Raw genomic sequence first — 15,933 nt, forward strand, 5'->3', positions numbered from 1 at the left:
ACACAACACATCTTTATTTATCTATTTATATATATACTGGGAGAGCAAGGAAAGAATGATAGTGTGGGTCTGAGTTAGCTCCCACCCACACAAGGTGGTTCTCGATAGTAAGATGGCAGACAGAAGCACCGCCTAGCTTCAACTTGAACTTCTGCAGTGTTGCATGTTCCAGATTCCAAGCGCTAGTGTCCATGTGACAGATGGCCGCTACCTCCATCTCCTTGCCATCTTCGCCCTTCACCCAAACCCTTGCAGCCTTCGTCCCGTGCAATTCATGGCAGTAATACACTGCGTACGCATATTTTACGAGGTGACAAACAGTCATTGGCTTGTTTGCTTCGCTCTCGAATTTCACCTCAACGATGGTGTACTCCTGCTTCCCAAATTTTGACATCTCTGGAACATTCGTCGCCAGAACAGTTAAACGGTTGCTCCAATGATGTGGTGAAGTCGATCATGGACTCCAATGACGTTGCACAGTACTTTGTTTCTCCCTTCATAGCAGGTCTTTCACAGGCCTGTAACACCCTCTTCATGGCCAATTTGGTGAGGGAATCGGGGGCAATGTCGACCTGCTTCAACGCCAGAGAAAGCTTGTGCGAGGAGAAGGTAATCTCGTCTGCCACGGCACGGGGAAGAAGATGCATCTTTTTCTTGTTTGAAAAGTTCACAGAGATTTTGTTTCCGCACTACAAATTCTTCTCTAGCAAAAACAAGCTGATGTAACCACAGTAGTTTAAAAGCTGATCATCTACAGCGTAAGATCCGAGATTGGAAGGCAATTCATCTGGCACAACGCGCAAAAGAGAATACAACTTCTTAAGTTTGGAAATGCTTTCCATTTCCTGCACCAAATGTATCAAAGATGCCACTCCGACTCTTTCATTCACTATTTCTTTCTCATCATTGTGGAAAAAATAAAATCACAAATTTAATATTTCGCTCGGCACAAGAAGGTGCCCAGTGATAGATTTTGCTTGGCACATTAAAGAGTTGAGTGGCAGGAGCGTGCCGACTAAGCTCGGAACATGAAGGAGCCAAGTGAACTTGGCATGTGAAGAGAAACTTGGCACAAATGGATGTCGAGTGAGCTCAGTAACCATTGTAGTGTGGAGCTCGGTAGAAGAAGATGATGAGTGAGCTCGGCTTAAACTTAAAAAAAATATAACTTAGACAAAGACTAGATTTTCAATGTGAATGTTTCCACTATTAAAACCAAAGGGCCAAAGCTTGAAACATACAACAATAAACTTTTCAAACGCAATGAATAGAGGAAGGACAATGGATTTAAGTATGCCTACTTGCTTTCTATTCAAATTTTATTTAAAACCATTACAAAATCTGGGAGCATTCGGCTTCAACCAAAAAATCCTAAAATAACCCTAAAAACTTCAAACGGGTAAAACTTTAAACTTACAGCTCTAATGGCTGCATACAACAATGACTGTAGCAATCACTACTACACAGGACAAATTTAACAATAACAAACTTACAAAATAACAAGAAGAAACACATGCAACTGTAGATATGACAACAATTCCTTCTATCTCCTAAGCTTGACTTGATTTGCTAATCAACTTCTTTCATAGCTCTACTCTGCAACTTCTGATCTCTTCAATTTCAACTAGTTGAATAAATGTGAGACATTCCTTTTGTCTTCTGCCAAAAATATTTTTCCCCTCATTTCCAAATTTGAAAATTCACCTACCCACATTCAATTTTTTGATCGTTCTGCAATCCTTCAGGTGGTAGGTGGGTGTTTGGCTCCAAGAACAAATGACTTCAGTATTAAATATTCCAACAATCATTTCCCAAGATAAGTTCCCAAACACTCTGTGGGATGGGCGTCACAAGTAGCTTCTCCCGCCAATACGCAACTATTACACTTTCCCTTTTGCCTTCAAAAATATTCACTGCTCCACTCACCACTACTGACTGTCAATTCCAAACAACTCACGCACTTAGTAAACTATAAAATTTGAAAGAGAGATGACTTCTTCTACTAACAGCTTCACAATCAAATGATCAGTTAATCTAGTTAAAAATGAATTCTAATTACCAATATCGGTAAATGCAAGGAATTGCTAAGCATTCATGATCAGTCAATATGATCACGAATGAATTCCAATTACCCATATCTTGAAAACTTGCATTACTAAAATGTAGGAGAAAAAGTAAAAGGACAACACTATGTAATAGCAAAGAAAAATCAATTACGAACTATCTACATGAATTTTAATGAAGTGAAAAATGTACAATGAGAAGAATGAAAATAGTTAAACCCCTCATCTTGTTAGATGACAAACAAACAAGTAGGATGATTAATGATCTCAGAGATACCAAATGAAGAAGGATCTCTTCCGTTTAAATAGCTGATGAGCTCCTTGTCAACAACCATGGTGGATGCAACCATAGCAGACATTATCCCATGGCCATGATTTTAAATCGAAATCTTTTTTTTTTTAGGCAAAAGTGGCAAGCCACTATAATATTTTATTAAGACTGATTCAACGAGGTCAACTAGGAAAGAATTAATGAAGAAAACCTAGTATCATCCCTAATATATACATAGATTTATATAGTTTAAGCAAATAATTAAAAGGGGTGTATGAACTACCACCCAACAGTGAACTAGAGAGTACCTTGACATTGATTTCTTTGGACTGTTCCAAGTACTATCTTCATGACAAACTTATCCAAGCAATTAACACTTATCTTACAAATCTTTCCAATCAGACACAAAACCACCTTCAATTGACCCAAGCCCACCAGAAATAGGTCCCCTGCCAAAACATAACTATGAAGTGCCATGAATCCAATCCAAATTTGAGTTAACCTAATCAATTAAATCCCAAAAATTCAGTTCAATCAGCTACACAGGAGCAACATTCAAATCCCTGGAGTTTGAAACATTAGATTTCTTCTGCAAATCAATCATAGCTTGACCCACCATCTTTATTCATTCCACCAAATGAACACCCATAAATCTTGGTTTAGGTGGCAAACCATGTTTTAAATAAATGAAGCTGCCAGTGTCTATAGCAAGCTTAAGCACCTAAAAAACAACAAAAAATTCATGGAAGTGCAGGAGTTGAAAATGTGAGAACAAACCACCAACTAATGCCACTCCATTCCATAAGTCATACTTTTGCCAAGCCAAAATCAATTTGTTATCACCCAGGAAGTGAGGTCAGATTACCTTATGGGCCAAAGCTTGAAGCATTTTAGGAGACTACAGGAGATCCATAGCATTGGAAAGGAAAATTGAAATGAGCTGAGATAGATAGAAAAATAGAAGTGCCAAAGGATATAAAAATTCTTCATCGATGACATGCCGAATAACTCTTCAGACTGTGAGTGAAGAAATAAAAAATATTTGATCCAATACCTTATCCAAGATAAAACTTGGTAACACAATTTTCTCCAATGCCGTTGGAAAGCATATACGAAAATTCTTTGGCATGATGGCAAAATGTTGTTTTTGACACATTCCACAAGCCAGAGCGATATCCCACCCAGAACTCATCTTGTAACACAAACAGGAGCACTGATCACAGAATTGAGCTCTTGCAAATATTGTGTAATTGAAGATGTCATTCCTCAAGCAATAAATTACATAGTGCAACATGATATAAGCCATCTATGTTTGCACAAAAAAATGTCCTTGAAAGAGCTAGAAAAAGTACTAATGATGAAGCATTTTAATGACTCAAATTTAGCCACATGAGGAAATCAAAACACATAAACAAAAATTAAATGTTGTCAGAGAATAATCAGATTTGAAACACTCAAAATATACTATGCATGTTATGTCATCATAAATGCTTCTAATAAAATCATATGACATTAATGAGCTTTAAATTGTACTCTGTTTCCAGGCAACTTGGCACCTAATACATATGACCATGACTCGGCATCTAAAAAATCTACTCTGCTTGGCACATGAAACAATCCTTCTAACCTTGGCACCTTAACTTGGCACCTTATATCATTCTGCTTCACTCGGCACCTAAATTAGCAATACTCGGCTTCAATTACCAATAGTAATATTGATGCTTGACACCATCTATTCTGGATTGCTCATCATCCACTGTGTTTCTTGATTGCTTGGCTCCTATAGAATTACTATGTCACTCAACACCTATAGAAATACTATGTTACATGGCACCTATTAACTTTGCAATCCTCAACTACTGTTGGATCTTGGGTTACTTGGCACATAATAGACTCATCTACTCAGCACCAACTGTAACTTGCTTGGCACTATCTATGACTCGAAACATAATGGGATTCTAGCTCAGCGTCTATTATGTACTTAGCATATATGATGAAAATAGGATCAGTTATGTTTTCTAGGCAATTCAGCACTGAATACAATTCTGCTTCACTTGGTACCTGATATAATTTTGTTTTACTCGGTGCCAGAACATAGCTTACTTGGCTCCAGAATATAACTAGCTCAACTAGGCACCTAAAGACTTTCTCGGCATCTAAACTCAGCACCTGAAGGATATTAAATATTCTCGGCACCTATTATTTTTCACTTGGCATATATCACATCCAAACTAGAACAGGATCAGCACCTAGACTTAACACCTTAACTCGGCACATGAAGGATATGAAATAAACTCAGCATCAGCATATATCACATTCAAATTAGAACATGATCAGCTATTTTTCTAGACAATTCGTCACCTAATACAATTCTACTTCACTCATTACCTGAACGTATGCATCTGATACTTATCAGTATTACTCTACTACAATTACCTTCTTGAAGAACTCAGCAACCAACTATGTGAATTGACCAACTTGGCATCTGCTATAACTCTGCTTTACTCGGCGCCAGAACATAACTTACTTGGCACCAAAATATAACTTGCTCAGTCAATCATTTTTAAAAAATCACAAAATTAATAGTGATGGTGTTGAGTGAAATCTAGGAAGATGGGTTGTTTACAATTAAAATAGATTTTAATGTCCAAGAGATTAAGCGTAAGTTCTAGAGACCAAAAACATAGGTCAACATGGTGAATATCTATCAATCTATAACTTATAATATAAAGCATGTTAGGGATTCTTTTCTAATAGTGAATAATAAGAACTAGTTAGATTCTTTTTTTTTTTAATATCTCTTTCATCAAGGTATTTTTTAGTATGCAAATTGGCTAATTTTATAAGATTTTTGGCTAGTAATTTGGCTAATAATTTAAGATTTGATACAACCCAAACCACTATAGTTTTATAAAATTTAATTCTAGAATATTTTAAATTGCTCAATAGTTTATTTTATTGAAAAATTTAATCAAATATTTGCCACAATATTCATTACATGATGTAATTTGAGTCACCTAAATATAATATATTATTAGAGAAATTTAATTCAGCTGACCAATAATATTGATCTTGAGTGAGGATGTTAGGAATAGGAAAAGCTATGGAAAGAAGTTGGTGATTTACACTAGGGGCTCATCCTTTGCCTCTATAATTTTTACTTAGCTCTTCCTTGTTGTGCCTTCTTTACAAATGCCCAACACCCACCAAATACCATGAGGAATGTGGGTGGTAGCTTCTCCATGATCCCACTCCTCAAACCACCCCATCTTCCAAACCCTTAAGAACCTCAAAAAAATAGATAAAAGATATGAACAAGGCTTAGATAAATGTTGAAAAATCCAAAATTGAACACCTTGTAAATGTTGATTTGGTGGATTCTAAAAAAGATAATGATTATAGCTAAATAAGGTCTCATAGATTGGCTAAGAGTAAGGTGAGGTGGAATAAAATGGTTTGTACAAAGATGGGACTTGAAGAGGAGGACTAAGGGTTGAGGGTGAGTGAAAAAGGGAAAAATGAAGAAGCAAGGAGAAGGAATTTAAGGGAAAATATATTAAGGAGAAGGAGTTGGAAGAGGAAGACATAGTGGAATAGAAGACTTTAGATTCAAGCAAGTGAAGTCAAGAAGACTAATTAAGGAGGCCAACCTTGATTCTACCCATGTGTTGGTCAATTTCACTATCAACAGTATTGATTTCACCTACTACCAAAAAGAAACTAAAGAAAAAGTTTTACCTTAATTTGTTACAAGTCAAGGATATTGTGATGTGTAAAGAAAAATGTGTAGGTTGTCAGGTTCTAGAGATTACCATGGAGAGGGCGAGTGGTGATATTGACACCCTAAAGACCCAATGTACTACCCTTGATGAGAGCTTTGATACCCTGATGAGATTTGTTGTGAAGGTGATGCATGTAACAACAACAATGTTGTAATTGTAACAATAAGATAAGGAAGATGAGACATAGAGAGGAAGCTTTGTGAGTTTTTAGCTATAGAGAAAAAGACAAGTAATTAGGCCTTTTATCGTTTGTGTATTGTTCAGGTTGTGTTGTAGATCTTCTCAAAAGACCTACTTGTGAAAACTTTGGACCAGCCATAGTGTTAGAACTTTCTTTATAATACTACTTTTTTATGGACAGAGCTATGAACATAATTAGTATAAAGTTATATAAGTACTTGATCTAGTTATACAGGTCTATTTTTAATAGATTTTCTATTATTTCACTCTTAAGAGCCAATTCCCTTATTTCTATGACTTTAATATCTTTTAAAAAAAATCAATAAAAATAAACTGAGAGGCTATGCATGTTTGTCATTTTTGTAAAATGAAAACTTTTTTTAAAAAAATTATTTTAGGCATATTGCTATCAGTATTCAACTACAAAACTACAGTGAACGAAATGATAAATAATCCACATTAAAAGAAAATGGCTGCACAATCTATGATCAATAACATTTCGATCTTCTTTGCGGGATTCTCGAATGATCTGAACCATTGGATCTTTAAATATCTGATAAAAGTCCATTTCATGTAATGTCCGCCACTTTATGTCGTCTCAAAGACGTCGGATACAGTCCACATTGCGCAACAATATAGCAGAGAAATGATGTTTCTAATCCAATATTCCATTTATGTTAGGTTCAGACATTAAATTACATTTACGGATGAAGTATTATTTCTGAAATCTCTGTGTATGAATTATTAGGGTATGTGGTATATTTCAAAATAATTATCCTTCTTATTTTAAATTAAAAATGTGTAAAACACATAGTACATAAAGTAGGCACATTATTATTAAGATTCTTAAATCGATATTTCTGTCTTATTATAATGTGTAAAACAGATAGTAAAGTAGGCACATCATTATTAAGATTCTTAAATTGTGATTTGTGACTACGTGTCCGCTACGGCTTCATTCACCATGATGATTGTGGAAACTCACCACCCATTTAAATGGAGGAGAGCTTCCTTCACTCAGTATCTCTTCAAACAATTCAGCTTGCTTGTTTGCTGTCTTCGAACAAGATGAGGGCTTTTATGAGTTTCATTCTTCTCATTGTATTTTTTTTTTTTAAATTCATAAATGATCTTCATTAGTTTTGCATTTAGTTAATTCTATGTTGGTTTGAAGAAGTAATAATCTAAGGTTTTTAGATGTTCATAATTAGGGTTTAGTTTAGGATAATTAGAGTTCGTTCAGGATCAGTTAATATAGGAAGGTTAAAAACTAGTTTCCTTCTTTTGATATATGTTTATTTCATTTATTTCATAAAAGATCAATTCTTTTATGATCAGTTTAGTTAATTTGTGACTGTCTTAATTAGTTTCAGTCTTTTTTATTAGTTTATAGAAATATATAGTAATTTTTTTGTGTATAAATGATTTTATATCTGTTTGTAAGTTTTTAAGATGTTCATTATTGTACTTGCCGTAGGCTAGTACTATTGCATTCACTTCACAAGATTATTCAATTATTTTGGAATTATTAAAATATATTTAAACTTTTGCTATTCATTTATAAGTTTTATATTTGATAGAAATTATATGATTGGTTGATTTAGTTTTGCATTATAGGAGTTCTTTTTTCAGAGGTTCTCCATATTGCAATATTTTTGACTAAAATTTATGATATAAAATATTGAATTAATATGATTATTAAGTATTCACTACATTTAACCTTTACCAAATAATAACAATATTCAAATTTGACTATTTACTTTCTTCTAACATACTCTTTATTTCTCATCTTAAATTCGAAAACACCTTATTGTACTATATTCCTAATCATATTTAAAAATTCAAAATATTCAAACAAAAATTAAATGCAAAATGTTATCAACCTAAATGGTTTTCACTTCCAAAAGTATCTTTTGGATTTGAAGTTTTTAACTATTCAAATGCTTTGTATGACTAAATATATTAAATTATCTAACGTGATTGCAATATGAGGACTATATTATTTATTTAGTTTCTAAATCATATCACTATTCTTTTGAATTTTCCCAAAACTTAATATCAAAATCACAACCAAGATGAAGGTTAAGGAGGTTACAAAATATTAAATAAACATATTAGAATGATGTCAACTAATCAAATGCTTTATTTTTCAGAGACGTATAATTCACACGTTGAAAAAAATTCAAATGATTGTACTCAGTAAGGTCTATTCATTTTTTAAAAATTCTCCATAATTTAAATTTTTGAATTATACTATAGTTTTATTTGAACAATAATATAAATTAAATATTTACTACACAATTGATAATTATTTATTAAATTATATAACTATATTTTATAAAACTATATGATTATATATCTCTATTAAAAAATATTTAAAAAAAATTGTTAACCATAAAAAATTTGTTAACCATAAAAATGAATCAAATGACATTATTTTTAAAATTTTACTTTGAAATTTTTGAAATTATTATCTAACCTAAATATTTCAGAATTACCAAGCATTCACTATTTAACAAAATAAAAAATAACAAAAAATTATTTGTATGATGAGTGCAATTGACATAATACAAGACAAATTTTCACATATAAAAAAAGATTACCATGTAAATTTATTTTTTTATTAAGTTTTAATTTATTTTATTTAAATTAAAATTAACATGATATGCAAAATTGTTGTATTTTCTATAATATAATTTGACTATACAACTACTTTTTCTCTCTGAATAAATCTTTCTATAACAATATATTATTCTAATGACAATTCTTCTAACGACAATTATGATAAATATTCTAACGACTATGTGGCACTTGTTAGAATTAGTTCATAATCAATTAATCTATAAAGAATAACAAGTTTAGTTCTTCTTAGTATATATTTATTTCATAAAAGATCAATTCATTTATGATTAGCTAGTTTGTGAAGATTCTAGTTAGTTTCACGGTTGCTCATTACTTTATAGAACTATTCAATAGTTTCCTATGTTTAAATAATTTTATATTAAGTTTAAATTAGTAATAATGCAAGTTTTCAAGATGTTCATATTTAAAATTCATTCCTTCTTCTCAGTATATAATTATTTAATAGAAAATAAATTCATTTATAATTAGCTAATTTTTATAGACATATTTAATAATTCTTACATTTAAATAATTTATATTAAATTTTAAGTAGTAACAATATAAGTTTTTTAGATGATCATAAATAGAATTTATCTATGAAAATACAATTTGTGAAGATTAATTAATTTTGGTAATGTCGTACTCTTGTAATACATTTTTAGTTTAAATTTAAATAATTTTTAAATTTTATTCTAAAATCAATACATTGTGCATAGTTAGATGCAAAAATTTTAACTGAATAATTTCTAAATAATTTCTATGAATCATTTCAACTCTTATATGAGCCCTATTTCATAAATGATAGTTTTTAAGAATTATATTTTTAATAATGTGATTTATATCATTTTAACTCAGAAACATGATACTTTAATAAAAAAATTAAAATTTAATATTGTGTTTTTATATTATAATTTACAAATTAACTTTTTATTCAAATATAAATTATATATACTTATATTATAGAATCTTTATATATATATATATATATATATATATATATATATATAATACATTTAGTCATTATATGTCATTGTTGCATAAAAGATCATATAAATAATCTAAAATTAATTTTATTAACTTGTAAATTTATTGAAATATTTAATAATTTAATAATATTGAATATTTTTCACAATTTATTTGCGATGTAATTTATTTTTCTCGATTAGATTGTGCGTATTTTTTTACCATCAACGTCACACTCTGTCCATCCATCCATCATTAAGATGATAGAATGCAAGAATGAACAAGTAAGATATATAGTGATTTGAAACATGTAAAAAAAACACACAATCGAATCTAGAGAAACAAAAATTACATATATAATAATTTGTTATAATTTGTTATATTTGAATATATATATTTTTAATTGAAAAAGCATAAGTTTTTAAATTTTTTTTTTTTTTTTTAAAACAAAAGGTAAGATAGTTTTTAAGAGATCTCTTTAAGATATTTACCCTGTAATTTTGTACTATCCTTCCTACAAATTTGTACCATCCTCCCTACAAATTGCACTATTAACTAAATTTCAAATTTATATTGAATGTTTCAAATCACACATTGTGATCTATCTATCAAGAGATGAAAAAGATAAAAAGAACAAATAAGATATACTATGGAATACCAATCAAATATAAAGAAAGGGAAAGGTAGGCATCACTTGTATTTGTTAAAAAAGAGGCGCAGAGAATATAAAATCAAAGGTCACTCACTTTTTCTCTTGTATTTGTTAGATGGTTTGCAAGAGTATGTCCTTTTTGTTCTTGTACCTAATTTTCGTAGTGGGAGTTTTGTTCGATCCTATCTGGTCAGTGTAAACATTGCACGAAGGCTTGATTCTTATTGATTCAATTTGAGTGACTTAAACATGATACACTAAGACTTGATTCTTAGACTAAAAATAATAAATAGTGAAAATTGTTTATTCTTGCTATGCTTATGAGTTCTGAGTTTTTGTTTTTTTTTTTTTTGGAATTGACAGATAGTATTGGTAACCGAAGCCGCCACTTTGAATGGCAAGGTCGTATCACCAACCCTAACATACTGGAACGAGAAGCTGCCCATGACGGCCATGCCAGAAACTCTGAAACAAGTCATCTCAGCCGAGGACGCAAAGGTGGCGGTGAACGTAGGCAAGGGAGGAGTGAACGTGAACGTCGGCAACGATAGAGTACGCTCACCCCCATGTTGTGTTTCTGCGAAGCCTCCCACAAAAGGCGGCGGCGGCGGGGTGTCCGTAAGCACACCAGGCAGAGGCGTCGGAGTACACGTGGGCACAAAATCTCCATTCGACTACAACTACGCCGCAGACGCACAGCAGCTCTCCGACCCGTCGCTGTCGATGTTCATGCTAGAGAAAAAACTTGCATGGCGGAACCAAAGTATCTCTGCGTCTCGTGCAGGAGAACAATCCAGACTCCCAAAAGGCCTATTTTCTTCCTCGCGGTGTGGCCGAAGAAAAACCGTTTTCTTCCCACAACATCTCCGTGGTGTTAAACGAGCTCAACGTAGAGAAAAACTCAGACATGGGCGTGGCCATGAAGGAGACTTTGCAGGAATGCGACATCCCGCCGTTAATGGCGAGAGCAAGTTCTGTGCCACGTCATTGGTGTAAATGATTGATTACACTACCTCCCAGACCATCCATCATTTGTGTGACGACTGCCGTATAGAGATCCACACCCTGCATAATGCGATCTATTGGCTGTGATCCAGATGGGTGGTACAAGTATGACATGCGAGTATGATGGTGACTGAAGCGACACGTGGGAACTAGTGGCATCCTGGGGGGCCTATCATCCTCTACCAATTAGTGTACCAAGCGGGTAGGGGCCGTCTGCATTGTGTGGGCGAATGACTGCGCTGCAATCCATTCAGTGTCCTCTGCTAGGTGGCGGCCTCGGCTGCAACAGCAGGGTCCAATCCTGTTCCTATGAGCTATTGGACAACACTTAAACAATCAACAACAGTAGGAGTTTGAAATCAATCAGCTACGCCCGATCGACGGGATACTTTGCGTCTCTCCCTATCAATAAGTTTGGGCTCCAACATTATTCTTTTATGTGTGTCTGGGGCCCTCACTCACCTTAGGGAAATGAGAAGGCAAAGGAACTATGTAAGTACGATCGAGAACAAGGAATGACTCTTCTAACATGGGGGGCCAAAGCGACCGACTATCTACATAGAAATGGTTGGTTCCTTCACAATTTTAGTTATAGTTGGATCCGGGATCTCCCTACTTTCATCTGCACCAGGAACCTAAACTCTGTTCTTAGGGGGGCCCCCACCCTTCATCGGCGGCGGATATAGTTCATCTTGGATGAATATAGCTTGAAGCGACACCCAATTTTGAATTTTATTGGCTCATTGGTAGACCATTCCATTCACACTGATCATTTGGTTGGTACAACGAATATGGATGGGCGGCAATTAAAAACCCCAACCAATAATCTGTCGGCGACCGACCCCTTCCAATAATAGTGCTAGGTGTTGGGGTTCATAGCCTAAGCCTATATAAATAGTGGGATGGGCGGCTTAGGGGGAACGAACTTTGCTAGGGCATATTATAGACGTAACAGGCTTCCCCACCCATGCATCTGCATGAACCTACAGGGGGCCACTACTATTCTATGGCCCAATATTCATCTAGGGGGTGCCCCCGCCCTATTCTGTGGGGCATGTTACGTCTAGAATCCCTTGCATACCCCCTACCCCTACAATAATCTATTTGAGGGGCCCTGCCCAATACTCTACCCCCCCATTGCCCTACCCTATAAAAAGAATGGCCTATCAAGGGAGTGCCCATTCTTCCCATTATGGTAATAGGGGGGCGGCCACCCACCTAGAATTTTGAGGCTGCCCACCCAACCTATAGAAATGGTAGGTGCGATAGGAAAATTGTTCAACCGGTATGGCATCAAGGTGGGTTGGCTCCTTGAGTTCAAGGTTGCCCATTCCCTATTAAATACTAGGGGTAGGGGCCCATAGAATTTTAGGGGAGTGAATTGGTTATTCTGCATGTAGAGTAACTTCCATCTAGATAGGGGCCATCATACTAGGTTAGTGCCATCCTAACCATAGTAGGGGCCATCCATCTATCTATCCATCCATCTAAAACTAGAGGGGGGCCTACCATCCATCCTAACTAGCTATAGGGGTAGTGATGAGCTATAGAGGGAGTCCCCATTCTGTATCAGCTCCCACTTATATAAGTAGGTAGCTATGTGATTCAACTATAGAGGTCTGAGCTCTTCAACTAGAGAGGTGGTAGCTCACTATAGAGGTAAGCTATGAGGTAGTAGTTCAAAGAACTCTCTACCCCCCTATACTAGCAACTAGGTTGGGGTGGGAGGAGGCTGGGCAACATTTATACTGCAGTAGGGTGAGATGGCAAGAGATTGCCCCTACTATTCTATAGGTTGAGTTCCCCTACCATTCTATAGGCCCATTGTAGAGTTGGTGTTGGTATTTTGATTTCTGGTTTTTTCTATGGTATACAGGGCTCCTACACCACCTCGGCACTAACTATAGTCCTATGGAGGGACCATTCTAGTCTTTGATGGCGTTGGTTATTGAAGTCCCTTACGAAGCAATAAGGGTTCAGGTAAACTACGATTGGCATTGCTACACTGATCCTGGCCATGAGCCAGCGGGATATTACCCCTCCCTTTTAGGAACTCGTGTGAACAATTAAGAAATAGTGGTAGAAAAATATCATTTAAGAGTTCAGCAATCACATCCATGACTAGAACATCCTTCGAGTATGGTATCACCTTCCTTTATTCTCTAGAATAATCTTGCCAATGGGAGTGGTGTAATGTACAGATCAGTGCGATACCTTCTATTCTAATTGGCATTCTAGGGTGGGTGGTCGAATGGTAGGGGTTATGCCAGCTTATTCTAGCAAGCTAATGGTAACCTTCTATATATCTATAGTTGTGGTGTGTGCATGTAGAGGCCCTTTATAGGGTAAGTCAAATTCTATTAGGGGGAGCCCCACACACACCCCTACTATTCTAAGGGAGTAACCTCCCTATAGCAAGGTGGGAGGGATTCCCCACAATTTTATAGGGGAAGGTTATATCTATTGTTGGTGCAATTATTCCTTGCCCCCTATGGGATTCTAGTTGATTATTCATTTGCTTTCTCATTTTGGAGCCCCTGCATGCAGGTGCCCCCCCTTTCTAATAGTAAGGCCCTTGCATCTCCTCCTCCCATGCACCCCTCAAATAGCTCTATTGTGGGAGGCCCCTTCTTTCATTTTTTCATTCCTCGGTCCCATTAATTACAATAGTAGGCCTTCATTCGTTGACTATCCTCTCCAAGCTTTAACTCCCCTTCTGCACCTTCCTTAAGTTCAGGTTGATCCTCATTCAAATTGCCTAAAGAAACTAAAGGCCATTGCCTAGAGTTTGAATCCTATTCGATTGACTTCATCATCTCCCCAATTTTTTCACCAAGACTTTAAAGAATGAAACACAAGTGAAGTGATATTGTGATATGTGTCCCTTCCCAAGATCAATATAGGGCCACTCCTGACTTGCTCTACACTACCTACCTAGGGAAATCGTTGCAATGATTGCTCATTGCCACCAACCCTTATTCTATATATGATGCAAATGGGCCTACCTATTATTTCACTACTGTAAAAATATTAAATAGGGGCAATAGACTGCATTGGATCAAATCAACTCAAGTACCTTAGGAATGAAAACAAACACTTCTACTGCTCTATTTTCCCTTCATAAGCCATATATATTCCCGTAGGGGCCTCGTCCCCATAGAATTGTAGGGTCGGATGGGGGGTTAAGTTGGAAATAGCTTGTTTGCATTCTTCCTTGCCTCCTTCCCACTTTCACTCCTTTGTCTAAAATGAGAATTTTAGGTAGGGCCATCCAGTAGTGGGAATTAAGCCCCCTTTCTTACAATGAGCGAGTGGATTCCCTACTCCCAATGATCCATAGCCAATTCGAGCTCTCTTGTTTATGTATTAAGACCCCTTGCTTGCAAAGAAGCAAGCTTGAAGGAATGTTTTCCAACTCTTATTAGCCCCAGCGCCCCTATAGGGAAAAAGGAACAACTTGCTTGAAAGGATAGGTTGTAAAGACAGGTTCAAGATGTTGAAACTTAATAAGATGTGAGTGCAATTTCCCTTAGAATAGTAGGGTGTATATAATGAGTCATGTGCATTTCAGCTCTCTCTCTGTAGGAATTGGAACAGACTCACTAGCAGTCCTATTTGTGAACATCTAATTTATTTAATGGCCTACTATTCTGGAAAAGGAATAGCCATATTGGAGCAGTCGGTCGAGTGGACCTTATTCTAGTAGGGAAACAAAGAGGCAGAGAGGTGAACTATAGTTGGCTATTCTCATTCCTCCTTGTGCTAGGGCAGTTCGTTCTAGAGGAGCAACAGAGGGAGAGCATTGATGGGGTCAGATGGATCGGGCGTACTATTCTATGGGCTAAAACAAATATTAGATGTAGGAGTAAGAGAATGTCCAACTTAAGTTGAAGAAGTCGGTTGAGTCCTATTCCTATCTGTCTGTCTTGGAAATAGTGAGTGAGTAATCAACACTTATGGATGTATTGAAGCCCCTAACTTTCTTTCTTGTTCCAATTGGAAGGCATAGGGAAAATAAACAAATAAAGCTATCTAGCAGTCTCACCCTGAAGCTACTAAGATAGTTGGGGCAATTCCATACAAATAGATAGAGAAGGAATGGAGACGAGGAGTGTGATAGAGTGTCATGCCTTGAACCCCTCACCTCGAGTGTCTAGTTCGAGTGGTAGTGTCTCGCTATTGATGATCCTACCTACCATGGTTGATGATCTAGAAGGGGCACCTTCAACTAATATACCTTCAATATAATCCAATAATAGGAGCCCTAATCGCTCATTGGGGGTAACAGGTTGATTAATAGGACTCCCTTAGAATAGTAGGGGCCGGGTGGAAACATTTTGTAGGGTGGATTATTATTAGATTATTCCCCTACTATTCTATGGCCCCCTACTATTC

At 35.6% G+C, this 15,933-nt stretch overlaps 1 pseudogene across 1 annotated transcript in view; it reads left to right on the top strand.

Moving 5' to 3' along the window:
• Window positions 1-456: 456 nt before the first annotated feature.
• Window positions 457-15,933, top strand: part of LOC149566777 (BURP domain-containing protein 5-like) — a 123,007-nt pseudogene continuing 107,530 nt past the window's right edge. The window contains exons 1-2 of the transcript XR_016361401.1: window positions 457-609; window positions 10,897-11,494. The product of XR_016361401.1 is annotated as a BURP domain-containing protein 5-like (transcript). The remainder of the gene's footprint in view (window positions 610-10,896; window positions 11,495-15,933) is intronic.

The sequence above is a fragment of the Cupressus sempervirens genome, chromosome 3 (genome assembly GCF_028749045.1).
Source record: "Cupressus sempervirens isolate cs-2001-9-10 chromosome 3, ASM2874904v1, whole genome shotgun sequence".
Taxonomy (NCBI): Eukaryota; Viridiplantae; Streptophyta; class Pinopsida; order Cupressales; family Cupressaceae; genus Cupressus; species Cupressus sempervirens.